This window comes from Lagopus muta, chromosome 2 (genome assembly GCF_023343835.1).
Source record: "Lagopus muta isolate bLagMut1 chromosome 2, bLagMut1 primary, whole genome shotgun sequence".
In the NCBI taxonomy this organism is placed as follows: Eukaryota; Metazoa; Chordata; class Aves; order Galliformes; family Phasianidae; genus Lagopus; species Lagopus muta.
Genome location: NC_064434.1, coordinates 75,022,900 through 75,039,822, shown reverse-complemented (window position 1 = coordinate 75,039,822; position 16,923 = coordinate 75,022,900). Strand labels below are relative to the sequence as shown.

The window sequence follows — 16,923 nt, the reverse complement described above, 5'->3', positions numbered from 1 at the left end:
AGAATATGAATAGTAAACTTAATCTGACATGCTGGCAATGAGAATGTCTACAAAGCTTTCCACTGTGGGCTAAGAATTTGTTCAAAACAAACACAAGCACAGGTTTTTATGGAAACTCATGATTCCAGATTCCAGAGTGCATTTTCCTGCACTACAAAGCAAAAACCTGAAAATACAAATCTCTTGCAATCTGAAGCCAGTCCGTGTAGCAAGTCAGTGATTTCCATTTCAGATAAAATGGAAGAAATAATCAGTTTGGTTTTCAGGCTCATCTGCATTGTCACTAGATGGCACATTGGTCTAAAGATTCAGAACCATCACTGCGATGTTGATCACAGTTACAGCAGCTGCATGGGTGAGCTATAAGTTACATATGGGAAACAGCCAGGACATCACTATGCATGTAACTGCCCTCAGTGTGTGTACAGCAGTATAATTGTGATGATGACTTTGTGAGACTGTTGTTCTGTATATAACTGTTCTATTAAGTAGAGATGATGTTTAGGTACTAACATCCAAGACAGGTGTGAGGAGAGAAAGAATGAAGGTGCCTGTCTGACTGCCACGTTTATACACTTGTCTGCTTTGTACTCATAGCAGCTGGAAGTCGCATCTGACTGTATGCATCAGTGGTTCTTCAGAGCAGCTTTTATTATGCAGAGGCTCATAATTAGAAGGAAGATCTTAGGAACTCTATCTGTAAATGAGTAAAATAAGTGGTAACATGGGGGACAAATAATAAGGATTTTTGTCTTAGTCTGCAGAGAGAGGTGTAGGCTGCCTCCAGAATCTCAACAAGGTTCTTTCAGATGGTATTTTAGATGCTGCTCTGAAAATGTTGAAAAGGGCAAGATAGAAGCACACTGCATTACACGTTGTCTTTATTTTATGCCAGAATTAAGTGTGTTATATCCTTAACCACTGCCCTGTTCACTCTGCTGTCCTTCCCATTTGTTCTATATGGAGAATCCATTTGCCAACATCAAGAAGCCCATTGCAGCTTAGTAAAATGGGTAGCTTGATCATGAATTTCAGCAATGCACTTACAGGTCTGTTTTCTCATTTGTAAGAAGCATTTTCAAGAATGCAGTTACCTTCATTTCTAAAAATGTGCCTTTTTGAGGAATATGCTTGTGGTTTGTTTGGTGGTTTTGTTTTTTTTTTTGGTCAGTTTTATTGTTTAAAACTGTTTATCTGTTTTCTGCTGTGCTTTATCCTATGACGGTGGTGAGATTTCATTATCAGAAATAATTTCAAGTTCTGGATTCTCAAAAACAAAGGAGAAGGCTAATGAATAGCAAGAGCATGGGACTGAGTTCCATCTCTGGATGATGTGCCATTGCTTTTATTTATTTCAGTAATTTCATTTTACCTTGACTTTTACCCTGACTTTTCTCAGCTCACAAGATAAAGCAATGTACGTTTGAAAACTTACAAAAGTACAGTAATGAATTCCAGCTTTGGTAAGGCTGTCCTGTAAAGGAGCAGGAAATCTATGGGAGAATAAGTGCATCAGGTGCATTTTAAGTTCTAATGCATAGTATGACTGATCTTGAATTTTCGATGAATAAAATGGCTTTCTATTGCCCACCTCACATTATTTTTTTCCTTTATGTATTATTTTGTTTGTTATTCAGTATTTTGTTCTGAGATTAGTTCTTAGATCAGTTCACACACTCATCTGATCCTTTCTCAAGACTCTGAGAAATAACACATTTACTATTTGTATGGGAACTGCTGAATCACGGCCTGAACCTCTGATGGATCACCTGAGGCGAGCCATGAGTCAGCCAGAGGAGCACAGCTGAAGGCAATTCACCTGTGCTGCCGGAAGGGGTGGAGCCTGGCTGCACCCCTCCTAGACCTATTTAAGAGCTGGCTACCAGTGGGGAAGGATCTTGTCTGGAGATCCACTCCACTGGGGTTTTGTAAGCAAGCTCAGGATATGGGTAAGTGTTCTGTCTTTTCTGCTTTGGTGTAATAACTATATGGCTAAGCTCTTTGGTATTCTATAGAATTTGTATATTCATTGATTGTACGCTATTGTTTTCCTTTGATTACTTGTAGTTGATGGATATTCTTGACACCAATCACATATGACTAAAATCCACGTCTTCACCAGTAATGAAAAGTCAGAAAAGACAAAGAGAGCGTGCAAATAGACAAAAAGCATAGAGAAGGCATTAAGGTTAAGGGATTGGGGCTTTTTGTGGCTTCTGTGGTCGCTTTAAAGTATTTTAAATTTGAACACCAATAAATGATAAATAACTTTAGCTCATGCGTTTTCCAAAACTGTTATTTTGGAAATAGATACTGAATATATCAATAGTTTCACTCCAGTATCCTTTCATTCCTGAAGAGTTAATGGAAAAAATATTGATTGGTAGTTCAAGCCAGACAAATTAACTTTGTTGAGTAGTAGCATGCAGTGTAACTATTCATGAGGCAGTGTTTCACTGCTACGGATATTCCTATTACAAGTAACTTAGCTACAGCAATGCCTTTGACAAATCATGTTGCACTGAAAGGCAGGTAAAGACACATTATTTAATGTGTAAGCTGTTGAATGGTTTATTATGTGCAACTCTTGATGCTGGATTTTGTATAAATTAAGAACTCTAGAAACAAACTTAGATTTCTTCCTCTTTGAAAAAAGCCCTAGCATCAGTCACATCTCCCAAATTATTGGCAGCTTCCTTTCTGTACCTGTGAAAATGACCTTCAGTGTCTCACTCCAGTATGTTAGTTGAGGTTTACAGAAGTAGGAAGGTGAAATAGTTGTCAAACAAAGAATTTCTGGCCTTCTATGTTCTTCATTTGCATCACCTTCTTTCTCCAAGGCTTTTTTTGGAGTAAAACTATAATGAAGTCTTGTGAAATTTATTTTCCTGCTCTCTGTTTTCTTGGGAAAAGCACAGAGATATTCTGTATCTGAAAATGTGTCCTGTTGAAGCTGTCATATCTATTTAAAAAAAAAAAGTAAAATAAGGAAAAGTCTGCACCCTAAGTGTTTTTGCATCTTTCAGAAGTGCTGTGTCTGAACTGCCATGCACAGGAGAGGGGGGAAAAAAAAAAAAAGGAAGTATTTCAGCACTGGTTCACCAGGAGGCCAGCTGCTTGTCAGCATAGGAAAAAAGTCCTCATAGGTAAAGCCTGATTCCACTTTAACAATATACCTCAGTTATCTGTTGTTTCTCTTTTGAGAAAAATATCTGTTTCATAATATGATATGCATTATGTGACATTTTATGTGACGGTAGATTTAGAAACACAACTGCTCAGCCAAATGTTACCTGCTGATGTTTGACTAGAACATTAATTTTATCTTTGCTTTCAGCTGTTTACTACCAGTCAGTCATTAATCACAGATAATGACTGATTTCCTGAGGGTTAAAGCTTGAATGCATTCTGAAACTAAAATATTTGTTTTCAAGTACATTGCTTTGCTACGCAACATAGGAGAGCAATATTTGTTTGCTCCTGTTATAAGGGTACTCCTGATCTACGTCTAATTCATATATTCCAGATGTCAGTGCTGTTAAGATTTGTCACTCATCTATATAACTGCCAAATGCATTATAATGTGTAAAACATCTGTTTTTTTGGATAGCAAGTTTTAAAAAACATAAGTTACATTTTCATCCCAGAGCATGATGAATGTGAGCAGAAAAATTGTACTGTCAGTAAGATTCATTCCACCAGGGAAAATTAGTGGTAGGTTATCTGTTTGCTTTAGGAAATGCAATTTGTGTTTCAGTACTCCAGTGCCAGGCATAAACTCTCCCTCTTATTACTTCAAATCCTCCATTTACTAACAAGTATTACTATCCTTAAAGTATTCATGCTTCACAACAACATGAATTCTTTACCTATATATTTTTTTTGTTATAATTAATCAGTTAAAGGCATCCTTTCCCATTGAACAATTTAAGTTTAAGACAATGATATATACACAGAGGTATTTATTGACACTGTGGCTACCTTTCAAGTGCTTAATGAGGCAGTTTGGACCAGGAAAGTGAGGTGGAGGGATTGTAATGCTACTGCCATGCTGCTTCATAGGTGGTTGCATTCTAGCCAGTGTGCAGACTGCGTGCTCTGTGATGCAGCAGTGCTCCACCTTCCTTTTACTGTCAGAAATACAACCCTCAGTCCTTCTGGAAGAATCTAGCTGATTATCTTATAGCTATGTTAATCTAAAAATACAGTGAAAAAACAGTTTTAAGAACTGTTCTCATTCCATAGATCTACAAAACAAAACTGAATTAGCAGCATTTTTCAAAGTTTGTCACAGACTTAACAAGGAACTTCAAAGGTAAGCAGGAATATCTTTAAATAACTGAATGGTGGATGAAGTAAACAGTTGCTGATTAAATATCTGGGTCATAAACAAAGGGAAGTGCTTGAATTTGTCATCCCCTTTATGTCTGTGAGATGTTGTAACACTTGCAATACTGTGCTAAGTATGGAAGGAGAGCAGCTGAGAATCAGTTCTGATCTGAGATTCCTATCAAGAGCAGGAGAAAAAAGCAACCTGTTCTGTGTCTGTTCTTGCTGTTTTACAGGGGTGTGGTTCTTTTGAAGTTTTCTTTGGCTCTGAAACATCAGGTTACTGTCATAATTTCAAATTAGGGATTTAGGCACACCAAAGCCCCTCACTGCATTAAAGCTTCTTCTGTACATAATTGACTACTGACAACAGGCTGGAATGTATGATGGAGAGATGGCCTTAGCTTATCTAAAGTGAACCTCATCTAATTTTAATTCACAGAATTGTTGATAAACTGAGATTCACCAAATCTGGTCTTTTATAAATTATTTATTTTTTACCACAAAGAGTAATAAATATTGCAATAAAATATGATGTATAGATGATACTATAGTTAATACTCTACAAAGTTGATATGTAAGGTTTAATGAGGTCATTTTTTTCCTCTAAGTCAGTTCTTGCAGGAACAGCCTGGATTCCATCTAAAATATGCCAACAATGTAGCAATATTGCAGACTCAGTTCTGAGTTTTTCTCCTCAGGTCTTAAGTACGTATCAGTTTCTTACTTTTGACCTCTTTACGCACCCAGTCTACAATAAGATCATCATGAAGATACAAGGGAGCAGCCTTGAGTATAGATGTGTCCTGCCCTAGCCTTTGTTATTCCCAAGCCCCTTGATTTGTCTTCTCACCAGCTTCTTCCCATCAGTAAGTTCCACTTACTGGAAGATGTGTAACATTTTATGTAGCGTTATTTAGCATTTAGCACCACCTTTTTCCTCATGGTACCAGTGGAGACTTAATGATACCTAGTGGCTGGCTAACATCTGTTATGTACAGGAAGTCAAGATTAGCTGTTCTTATGCAGCTGACCTGTTTACAAGGGTGGGTAGTGATAGGACAAGAGGGAATGGTTTTAAACTGAGACAGAGGAGGTTTAGGTTAGATATTAGAAGGAAGTTTTTCACACACACAGGGTGATGACACACTGGAACAGGTTGCCCAAGGAGGCTGTGGATGCCCCATCCCTGGAGGCATTCAAGGCCAGGCTGGATGTGGCTCTGGGCAGCCTGGTCTGGTGGTTGGCAACCCTGCACATAGCAGGGGGTTGAAACTCGATGACCATTATGATCCTTTTCAATTCAGGCCATTCTATGATCTCTTCATTGTACAGAGAGGGCTACTTTTATTTTGGTGACTATACAGAGAGAAAGCACCATAATTTTGCCTTCAATAATAGAAATATTCATCTTCATAGAACAATCTTGCTTACCTGGGCATTTATAGCTTTTGGTAGCAGTGCCAAGTGAGCTATCATGAAAGTAAGAACACTAACTAGAAGTTCAGTAGAGCTTTCTATTTGTGCAATTTGAAGATGTGATTGATGCTGCTTTAAGCAACTGTTATTGGGTAAGAACTTTTAACTGGACTAGGATCAATTAAGGTTATTGTATTTAGTGTTTGGATTGTGTTTTTCCCAGTTACTTTCATCATGAGAAGTGACAACTTCAGGATGGGTGATGCTAGAAACTGAAAATTGAGGAAAGAGGTGTAAGATAATTAAGCCAATCATGACTCATAGATCACAAATTGTTTCTTAAAAGTGAACTCATTGCTGATTTAACAGGAAATGCACTCTTCCCACCGAGGATGGCATGAAAATGGCCATAATTGCTGGCGGGATGAGGCTATGTCACTTGGACTTTAGAGGAATATTAGTATTTCAAATGTTTGAATGCCGCCATGGTGGCAAAATGAAGGGAAGAGAGGAAGAAGGTGAAGTGCTTGACACTGAATTCATCCCATGCTAGATAAAAGCAAGAAGGGACACAGATTTATCCATTTTTGATTTGCAGGTTGAACTCTGCTGTTGATCAAAGTGCATTTACTTGTTTTTAACATTGTTGTAAGCTTCTCTCCCTTGCCTTGTTACCACGTTCAATTACTTATTCTCTATTTTAATTGCAAGAAAAAGAAAGCCACTGTTCTCATAAAGGTTTTATTGAAATGTGGACAAACATAAACGCTTGAGCTTTTGTATATGAACGAGTTAAATAGCTCCCTATGTCCTTAATCAGCAAGCACAGGGATACAATTAACTGATATTTTATTTGTTAAACGAATTGACCTTTATCCAACGCAATCCTTAAAATTAATTTGGCAGGAGTCTAAAAAAAAAAAAAAAGTACAGCAGGCACTTCAATACCCTTTAACCTATTAAAACATGCCCTGTGGTATTTCACAATCCACAGGATTGTACCAGCATTTACAGTTGATTATGCATTGCAACCACCATGTGTGGCATAGACATTAACTTGTATGGTGCTTAATTTCCCTTGACCTTAGTCCCATATTGCTTAGGAGAGGGCACTTTTCATCTGTGTGAAATAGTGAAAGAGTCTTTCTGTAACAGAGAAAGTTAGCTTCCAAAATGATTCTCTCTAGTTCTGTTGATGTTGTGTCCTGGTGTGAACTTTGTAGTCCCATGTGATGTTGGTAACATTTGCATCTATGTGCTTCTGAATCAACTGCCACTTTTCCTTCAGCTTTGTGAACAGGCATAGCTACACAATTGTTGAAAGCATATTTGAACTTCTTTGCAGTGGTGTGGTTTGTAAGCAGGGCTTCTCCTTCAATGGAAGAGAAAAGGCAGAATCCCTCAATATACAAGTTGTCAAAAGCATTCTTGTGATTGCTTTGTCACTGGCAAAGTCAAAGAATATGAATATCAGATATTGTGAGATTTCTGTGCTACAATTTGTAACTGCTTTGCAGGGGTGCTCATGCTGTTCCCCAAATCCATGATACAATACCCTTCTTAATATGCCTCTTTGCTTTTGTGTGAGCACAGTCTTTGTGCATCAGAGTTCAGGTGATGCAGTTGGAAATCTACTGTATCTGGAAACAATATTTCATTTCAGCTGCATTCCTGAAATCAAGTTTCCAATTGGCAAAAGCATTGTAACTTTTCATCGCCAGTAATACAAACAGTAATTGTAAAACCAATAAAAAAAACCAATATTAAGTTAGCTGTGCACCTGTAGCAGTATTGGGAATTTCTACTTTAGTAATGTAAAGCTAAGTCCATAAGACCCTGGCTTTCTTGACTTGTGCAGTGGTGGAAAAAAATAAGGTCTTTGTCCAGCCTTTGTTATGTCTGGGCTGCAAAACTGGGTTAAGACATGAGACTGCCCTTCCACGCTGCTTAGCTCTTGTTGCCATTTTTGTCTGTGCCAACTAATGCTCTCTGAGACAATACCCAAGGACAATCCAGGGGAAAGTATGTGCCAGACACCTTTTTCAGTACATTGTGTGAAAATATTGCATTAGGCTTACTTCCTTCTGCCCTTTACCATCCCTCAGCACAATCCTGTAAGATTTGTACACTCAGATGTTGCTCTATGCCCTCATTTCACATTTAGAGGCAAGAAAAAAGACTTTTTTTTTTCTCCTCTCATCCTACAAGAACATCTCTCTGGTGTATGGCAGCACAGCTTCTGAGAACAGGAAATCAAACTCCTCATAGAACTCAGAGGAGAATCGGAGTCAGGTGCTATGCAGTGTGGAGGTAGCTCATGCCGTTTGGCTACAAGGTCAGTAAACCGTTCATTGGCTTTGTTTTATTTAACAGTATAGGAGTTAACTTCCACATCTGCTTTCTCAGAAAAAGTATGAGAGCTATTCTTAGCCAAGTTGTGTCTGCAAATGTGCTCAATTCCATTTATGTGGTATACCTTCAGCAATACCCATGAACAGGGTGATGGAACAAGAAGCAGTACTTGTCACGTTTTTCAGTTCCATTTTGCGAAGTATTTTAGACTTCTGTGTCTATTTTCCATATTGTAGAACAAATGAGTCCTCTCTTACTTGTATGAATGGCTATCTACAAATTGAAATTTTAAAACTATTGAGAACTGCAGTAATATGAAAAGTTAACTGGCTCTAGCCAGGGAATACCTTCAGTGTACTAAACCAAACAGGCTCTTGCAACTGGACAAAAACAGTGCTATCCTGTGGGAGTTTCCAGAAAGCACATACACCTATTCCATGAGAGGCACTGTACTGGGTTTTCCTAGAATGAAAAAGTCGTCTTTACTGTAGCCATATGGTGATGTGTTCTAGAGGGCTGACCCAATCACTGTTGATAATGAACCAATGTTTTAGCTGCTGTTGCACAGTGCCTACAGTGTTGAGGCTCTCTCTATTTCTCACTCTGCCGTTCCAGTGCATAGGCTGATGGTGGGCAGGAAGCTGGGAGAGGACCCATCTGGGACAGCTGACATGAACTGGCCAAAAGGATATTCCATGCTAAAAGGAGATTTTCCCAAAGTAGCTGTTGCCCAAGCAACACTGGTCTACTGGTAGCAAGTAATTGCCTTTGCATAATGTTTTCTTTCTCCCCTTTCACTTATCAAACTGTCTTTATTTTGTCCCATGGATTTTTTTTCCCTTTGATTCTCTCCCACATCCCACTGGATGGAAACTTATCTGCCAGCAGAGGTAAATCCAACACAGGTATCCAAACTCTTTGTCTGTATTTCTATCTCTTAGGAATCCCATAGTGTTAGGATGCTAAACTGTTCAGCAAATGGACACAAGCACAAAATGGGAAAGCGTGAATGTGGCTTGGCTGCACTGGACAAAACAGCGACATTAAAGCAAGCGTAATTTGTCACCTCTGAGTGTGCAGACCACATATGAATATCTACAAACTCATGTATTTGTCATTTCTAAAGCACGCAATTTCATTTTGCTTCTGAGTTTAGGAATATCTACCTGGAAAAAAAGAAAATATTGTGACTATAACTGAAAAGAACACACGAATTACAAAGTAATTACAAAGTAATTCATATGGGACAATAATAAACTGTAGACTTAGATTCTAGAGAACCCTGAGCTCTACAGAGATCAGTCAACAAACTCTGTGATTTTTATTGAGCATTGTAACTGCAACAGTGTTGGGGAATAGAATTTTTGTAAGATGCCCTGTGGATATCTGCCAGGCTGAACAGGCATTATCTTTTGAAAAATTACACACATGCAAGTGAAGAACAGCCAGATCTACTTCTATACTTGCTGATATTGGCCAGTGGAATTCAAAATGATGAATTGCTCAAATTTGGTTTCAATCGTTCTTAACCATATTTAATAGTGCTTTTAATCAAATAGACTTGTTGTAAAAACTACGTAAATTCGAGGCAGAAAAAGATCTTTAGAGAGCAGGATAATTATTTATTAAAGATAATTCTGGGCATAGTGTCAAAAGCTGTTAACTAATCAATATCATTTTGGGGTAAGTATCTGGGGATATAATTCTGATGTCCATACAGATTTGGGGAAGGCTCTCATATCGATGACATTAGAAAACATGAAATTATATAAATACTGGAGCTCTCTATGTTCCCTGTCTGAAGTCAGTGAAGTTACTATGACTTAGATCTTAACAGTGACAAAAGAATTTGACCTGATTTTATAGGAAGTATGTTCAGAGGAAATCTTTAATTTTCAGATAACAAATACCTCAGAATGTAGGCTTGAACTGTCTTCCCCAGACTGAAAGACTCCTGTTCATTGTACCTCCAACTGAAATTTTAGAAGAGCCTATAACTCCAAATGGGAAGTATTAAATTGCCAAATCATAATGAGACATTAAAATGCAAAATATTCAACACCCATCTATTTCTTGATTGGTTTTTCTAAACTGTACAGCTTACAGAGAGATGAAAATGAAAAAAAAAAAAAAATTTTAGAGCCATGACTTACTTGAGAGTAGAATAATTCATTACTTTTTCCCTAGGTTTTCAGATCAATACTGAGTTTCCAAGTTGCTGATGTCTCTAATGCCAATAATGCTTTTTAGTCACTGAATATGCCGTGAATTACTTCTCTCACACGGTCCTCTACAAACAGGTTTGAATGCAAAGCAGTGAAAATAACAATGTGTAACGGTGTTGGTCTGTCAGAAGCACTGTTAACATATTAAACCAAACCAGACTTTGATTCAGCTTCATCACAGCCCAGATTTACCAGGAGGGCTTTGAAGGCAGGCAACCAGCTAGTTTTGCCAATTGTCAGGGCAGTGTGTGGGACGGCTGCTCTCTGTGAGCCAGGGAGCCTGATGCTGTGAGGATTTCCTGAGCTAGTAGGACAGCATATCATGAGCCAGGATGTGTCCTACCAGTCCCAACCAATGGAGCAGGGCAGGGGCAGGACAGCTGGAGAGAAATGCTAAGGTCAGGCTGTGTCATCATCCCTGAGATAAAGGTAGCCAGGGTTAGCCCCAGCCCCAAGATGATGACAGGGCCATGCTGAGGCCAGGGCAGAACTGCAGTATGGGACAGAGCCCATATCAATGGGATCCATGGCCAGCCATGCTGAGTAAAAATCGTTGAGCTGCTTGTATGAAAAGCAGATGGACTGGCATTATTGGCAGGAGAGGAAATGAGCAATGTGGAGGTTCATCTTTCTGTTTCTCAAATGGGAAATCAAGCTTCCTTTCGAGGAAACTTTCCCAAGTGGTGAAAGAGAAGAAATCAGCAGGGAGAGGCAACTGAATTTCCCTCAGCATTTGGAAAGCACAAGAGCAGAATAAAGTTTATTTGCTAAATACAAAAGAAAGAGTGGATGGATGATGCGGGAGTGGAAAGAATGTCTCAGAGATTATATAAGACAAGACCTATTACAGTTTTAGGTGTGCTCTAATTAAAAACCCTGAGAGGAAGGGCCACAACATAGCTTGCTGTGGTGTTGTGGCTGAACTAAGTGACAGTGACAATGTTACTGGTGTTCTTCATTCCTGCTGAAGAAAATTTTGCAAGCCTACAAAGCACTGAATAAGTGCAGAGTTTTAAAACATTGACTGCAAATGATCATATCATTAACAGAATTTAATATCACTTAGGCTGGCATTTTTTCTGCTGTTTGTATGTGCAAAGACAGTTTAGTTTCAGACATCATGGGTTTAAATTTAATGTAAGAGAAAAGAACAGCCTGAGATCAATGACTGTCATCCTATGGAAAGTGATAAACATATTTCCCTTCCAAGATGATGTGTCTAAACAATGTTCTTATGTCTCTACAGAAAATAGATGCTACTCATGGCTAATCTAAAATGCAGTTGACTCCTGCACTAGGGACTGACATTAATTTGGTGGTGTTTACAAACTTAGAATTTGTTTTTGATATGACTCAGTGCTAAGAAGAAACTGCATGCATTAACAGCTTGAGTCACATGCAAATGACATGTTTCCCTTTACAATACAGTAGTAAACAAACATTATAAGTAAGAAACCATACTAATTAATTCTCTAAAGAAAAGTGATTATACCAATAAGGTCACATCTTCATTTATAAGCATGCCACCTCAATTATTTCTGTAGCAGATGGAATCATTAGAGTTGGAAGGGACCGCTGAAGTCCGCCTGCAATGAACAGAGACACCACAGCTAGATAAGGTTGCCCAGGGCATAATCTAGCCTTGCCTTGAAAATCTCCAGGGATGGGGCATCAATCACATCACCTGGGCAACCTGTTCCAGTGTCTCGCCATCCTCTCTGTAAAATATTTTTTCCTTATATCTAACCTAAATCTCCCCTCTTTAAGCTGGAAGCTGTTTTCCCTTGTCCTATCACAACACACTGTGCTAAAAAGTCTGTCTCCTTCTTTCCTATAGCTCCCCTTTAAATATTGAAAGGCCACTACCTTATCACCTTAGAGCCACCTCTTCTCCAGGCTATTCAGCCCCAGCTCTCTCAGCCTGTCCTTGTAGGAGAGGTTTTCCATCCCTTGGATCGTTTTTGTGGCCCTTCTCTGGATGCTCTCCAACAGGTCAGTATTTCTCCTGTACTGAGGACTTCACATCTGGATGCAGTACTTCTGGTGAGGCCTTACCATCACAGAATAGCAAGGCAGGATCTCCTCCTCTGACCGGCTGGCCGTGCTTCTTTTGATGCAGCCCAGGATACAGTTGGCTTTCTGGGCTGTGACAGCACATTGCTGACTTATGTTCAGCTTCCCATCCACCATTATTCCCAGGTCTTTTTCAGCAAGGCTGTATTAAATCCTCTCATATCCTAGCTTGCATTTGTGATGGGGATTGCCTCCACTCAGGTGCAAGATCTTGCATTTGGATTTGTTGACCCTCATGAGGTTCACTAGGGTCCACTGCTCAGGCCTGTCTAGGTCCCTCTGGATGACATCATATCCCTTTGGCATGTTGACTGCACTCCATATCTTACAGTCATCAGCAAACTTGCTGAGGCTGCACTCAACCCCTCTGCCAATATCACTGATGATATTAGAGTATCAACCCCTGAGGAACGCCACTCTTCACCAACCTCCATCCAGGCACTGAGCCATTGGCCACCATTCTCTGGACTTGATCCTACAGCCAGTTTTTCATCCATCAAAGAGTCCACCCATCGAATCCGTATCTTTCTAATTTGGAGAGAAGGATGTTGTGGGGTACCACGTCAAAGGCCTTACTGAAGTCAAGATAGGTAACGTCAGTGGCTTTTTTCTTGTCCACTGTTGCAGTGATAGCACCATAGAAGGCCACTAGGTTGGTCAAGCAGGATCTGCCCTTGGTGTAGCCATGCTGGTTCTCTCATATCACCTCCCTGCCTTCCATGTGCCTTAGCATAGCTTCCAGGAGGATCTGTTCCATGATCTTCCCTGGTGCAGAGGTGAGACTGACAGTTGTTCCCGGGGTCATGCTTTCAACCCTTTTTAAAAATGGGTGTGATGTTACTTTTTATCACTAGGACTTTCGCCTGATTGCCGTGACTCTTCAAATATCATTGAAAGTGACTTGGCAATTATGTCAACTAATTCCCTCAGAACTCCGAAATGCATCTCATCAGGATCCATAGACTTATGGATGTTCAGGTTCCTCAGGTGGTCAAGAACCTGATCTTCACTTACAGTGAGAGGGACGTTGCTTCCCCAGTCCCCTCCTGCCAAACCGAATGTTTGAGGGCTTTGTGGTGAGCACTACCAGGGAAGTCTGAAGAAAAGTGTTGTTAAGTATCTCAGCCTTCTCCTTGTCAGATATTACCAGTAGGCAAGTTTAAAAGTGTTATTCAATCAGTACATTATCATCTACTTTGCTTTGCATTGGAGTAGATAAGTATAGCTAACATAAGATTTTGATGAATTAAGTTAGTGCATTTATCACAAACCTGTCTGTCAGAGTCAGCCATGTAAGACCATTTCTGAAGGAAGCAAATGAGCTGACAAAATGGCATGAATTTGGAGGAACTGTCACCACAGTGTCTGGCTCTGTTTTAAAAAAAAAAAAAAAAAAAAAAAAAAAAATTAGTCCAGGGAAAATGAAGTTTGTAATTGTAGCTTTTTGTCAAGTGACTATGGTTCAAGCTTCTGGATTACGTCTTTTGTGGGGTTATAGTTTCAGAATTCTTGGCTTTAAAAGATTTTTCCTGGCTTCACTGAATCAAGAAAACGTTTACATCGACTTTTTGAGCTACAGCGCTTTCCTTTTAACTTTCTGGCTTCACTCACAGAGTCAAAGGCTATCTCAAGAATCTGATTTTTACTTACACCCTCATTATTAAGTGGATTTAACTGCAATGCTGTAGATCAAAGTGATAGCTGCTTCTCTCATCTTTCTTTTTTGTACCATATGTAGATATTGGCTACTCATTTAATGTTGGCAGCTGTTTCTTTTGTTAACTTTAGAGATGTATTGCTGTATGACAATAGTACAGTTACTCAGGATTTTCACAGCATTCTGCCCAAAATAATTCATTACTGTTTGCTCATGTCATTTACAGTGTGAATGCCTGTTGCTTAAAGGAACACTATAACACATATAAACTAGAATAGTTCTCCTGCAGAGTCATTCCTGATTATCTATACATCTTTCTACATTTATTATTACTAAAGAAATTTGCTATGTAATCATCATATTAGCATTCACCAAATCCTCATGGATATTTTTTTTCCTGAAATTGTGACTGTGGCTACAATTGGAATAGAAACACAGAAAATAGAGATGAGCAGTTTAATACAAATTCATGAAAGGTTGGTGGACTTCAACATTATCAACAATATAGAGAGGTTAAATGTCAGAACTTCAATTGCATAATTAGTAATACTTTCATTCTGAAGGGAAAAAAAAATTAGAATTCAAAGTACACTGTCTCAAATGTGTATATTGAATTAGTAAGATGAGGCAAAAGGTCACACTGAGGTAACTGAAAAAGCCATTTGCATATATTATGTTTCTGCTACACAAAGTTCTTTTACTGTGTGAATCATCAAGCACTGGGAGGTCTGAAGAAGATCTTTAACAGTTATTTTCTTGAAAGAGTGGGCTGGAGAATTAGAGAAACTCAAATCCAATTAGATGTAGCTGATGTTATGCTTAAGAGTGTTCCAACATTCAGCTGTAAGACTTTACTAGATGTTATTGGATTGAAGATACTATTTTCCACTGCAAGGAATGTTTTCCACATCTTATTTATCCTTGTGATTTATTTTCTCTAAATACTATAATACTTATTTGCTACCCATCTTGAGATTTAGATACATGACTTCAGTGGCATTAGCATGAGCATGAACAATATTGATGTTTTAACCTACACAATATGACTTCCAAAATACACAAGTATCATTTCCCTACTGCTTTTGATTACTGTTTCCTCATGCTTATAGCGTGAAAAAAGCACAGTGCAGGACATAGTTTTATTAAGACATGCACTTCTCAGCACGTAGTCTTGTCCTATAAGCAGAATATGCCAAATACATTGCATAAAGTGACTATGGGCCACTTGTTTGATTGCCATTTTTCCCCCTCCTCTTGTGGACAGCTTGCCAGCAATTTCCTTTGACTTTTGTCAGTAGTCTGTTGTTTTAATTACATTATAGCTCTCCCATCTCATCCATAAATCTCGTTAGTGATTTTATATTGTATTGGGTAAAAATACCTCAGAGTGAGGGGGAAAACCTGAAGAAATTCATTATGAATATAACTGTTTTATCCTGCCGTAAATGGGAAGATTAATCAGGCATTCACTTTTTAAAAAAAATGTGTAATCTAAATTCCATCAAAGTTTTTTTTCTTAATGTCAAAGCAATGTATTACGTCAACAGCTTCAACTGTTTTAAGGAAGTGCGTTTGCACACCAAACTGTAATGCCATTAAATAATCAAGTTAATGAAAATATCCATTGCTTGTAGCCACACTGCTTAGCTTTATTGGTCTTCTCTAATTCCCCATTAACATGTCTAGTCTATTCTAGTCTCTTGTGTAGGACTGATGTCAGACTGATGGTCTCTAGTTAGTGTTTTTAATACTGTCTGTATGGGAACTGTTGAGTCACGGCCTGAACCACTGATTGAGCACCTGGGGAAAGAACCAGTCAGCCCTGGGAGCACAAGAGAAGGCAATTCAGCTGTGTGACTGAAAGGGGTGGAGCCTGGCTGTACCACTCTTAGACCTCATTTAAGTGCTCCTGGGGAAGGATCTCTTTTCGGAGATTTCTTTTTGGTGAAGTTTTCCCCTGTGAGCCTAGAGTCTTCTAATGTGGGTGAGCAATCTTCTTCCCTTCCTTTAATAGCACCTTTCTATCCTGTTGGTCCTTCCATCATCACACTTTGTTGTAATATCTTTCCCATCCTATTGATCTGTTCAATTGCTACACTGTTGTAGTACTTTTTTTTTTTTTTTTTTTTTTTCCTACCATCTGTAACTTCAACAGTGTTTCAAGAATTACCAAGAACCATGTGATGACTTAGTTCAGAGTACTCACAAAGTCATAACATGGTTGAGAGTGGCAGGGACCTCTGGAGGTCGTCTAATCTAATCCCTGCCCAAGCAGGAACACCCTATGCTGCCCCAGATTATGTCCAGGTGGCTTTTGAAAATCTCCAAGGAGACTCCACAAACTCTCTGGGTGTCCTGTGCCATCGCTCACTAACCTGTAGAGAAAAAGTGTTTCTTGAGGTTCAGATAGCATTCAAATTAAAACTGCATTTCATTTTGTGCCCATTGCCACTTGTTCTCCTTCAAGTATTTATACATATTGATGAGATCCCTCTGGGCCTCTGTTTTCTGATTGAATTGTCCCAGCCTTTCTTCACATATGAGATGTTCCAATTCCTATATTAGAATGCAGATAAAAAAAGTTCAATGGCATGATCAATAGGTAACTGTTTCATTGTTACACTTACTGTTTATAATACATATAAACATGCTGCTTTCTGGTACAGTTTTGTGTTTGAAAGAAGTTTGCCTTTAGAGGATATTAACCTTAATGCAAATCTGATCAAAAGAGGTAATAATGAAACCTGTAGGAATCCGTCTTGGAGAAGTCACAATGCCATCTCCTTTGTGAAAGGTTCGCACCCACATTCAAACAATTTATCTTCAACCTATGAGAGTCTCTGCAATCAATCAGAATCCTGAGCACTG

General features: G+C 38.9%; 1 long non-coding RNA gene across 5 annotated transcripts in view; it reads left to right on the top strand.

Moving 5' to 3' along the window:
• Positions 1–1,908: 1,908 nt before the first annotated feature.
• Positions 1,909–16,923, top strand: part of LOC125689095 (uncharacterized) — a 30,211-nt gene continuing 15,196 nt past the window's right edge. For 3 of the 5 annotated variants that reach the window (XR_007375033.1, XR_007375036.1, XR_007375032.1), the window contains exon 1: positions 1,909–1,949. This is a non-coding gene — a long non-coding RNA (uncharacterized LOC125689095). Of the gene's footprint in view, positions 1,950–15,927; positions 16,040–16,923 lie in introns of those variants that run through there. The other 2 variants (XR_007375035.1, XR_007375034.1) reach the window with 2 other exon arrangements.